This window comes from Pogoniulus pusillus, chromosome 37 (genome assembly GCF_015220805.1).
Source record: "Pogoniulus pusillus isolate bPogPus1 chromosome 37, bPogPus1.pri, whole genome shotgun sequence".
Taxonomy (NCBI): Eukaryota; Metazoa; Chordata; class Aves; order Piciformes; family Lybiidae; genus Pogoniulus; species Pogoniulus pusillus.
In genome coordinates, this window is record NC_087300.1 from 2,563,902 (window position 1) to 2,564,413 (window position 512).

The following is a 512-nucleotide window of genomic DNA, read 5'->3' on the forward strand; positions in this document are numbered from 1 at the left end:
CCAGCAGAGCATTGGATTGTGCAGAAACTATTTTCTTGATTTGAGGGATAAGTACCCCACAGTTAGGGCCTGAATTCTTCTCAAGACTCTTAAATGGAGAGTTGCCTTTGTTGGTTTTTGTGTTGTGTGGTTCTTTTTTTGGTTAACCCTTGCTTGGGACCTGGCAGAGAGACATGAGGAGGAGCCTCAGTTGCTGTTTGGAAGCAGCCTGACAGCCTTAAGCCCAACCTGGGCACAGTCTTGGAGATTTGGTGAGGTCTGTGCTGTGTGTCTGTGTGGTGTCAGGCTCTGCAGGTGTGGAAAAGCTTCCTGGTGGGCTTTTAACAGAAGCCTCACTGCCTCCTGTCTTTTTCTTTTTCTGGTGAACCTACTAAAGGCCTTTTCTGGTTGGTGGGAGATGGTGCTTTTAACTCTGTGAGTGTGTGTGTGTGATTTTATGTGTGTCTGTGTCTTATTTTTTTCCAAAGAATTGGGCTGAAATGTTCAGTTTTGTCTTTCTGTTGTTCAAAAAA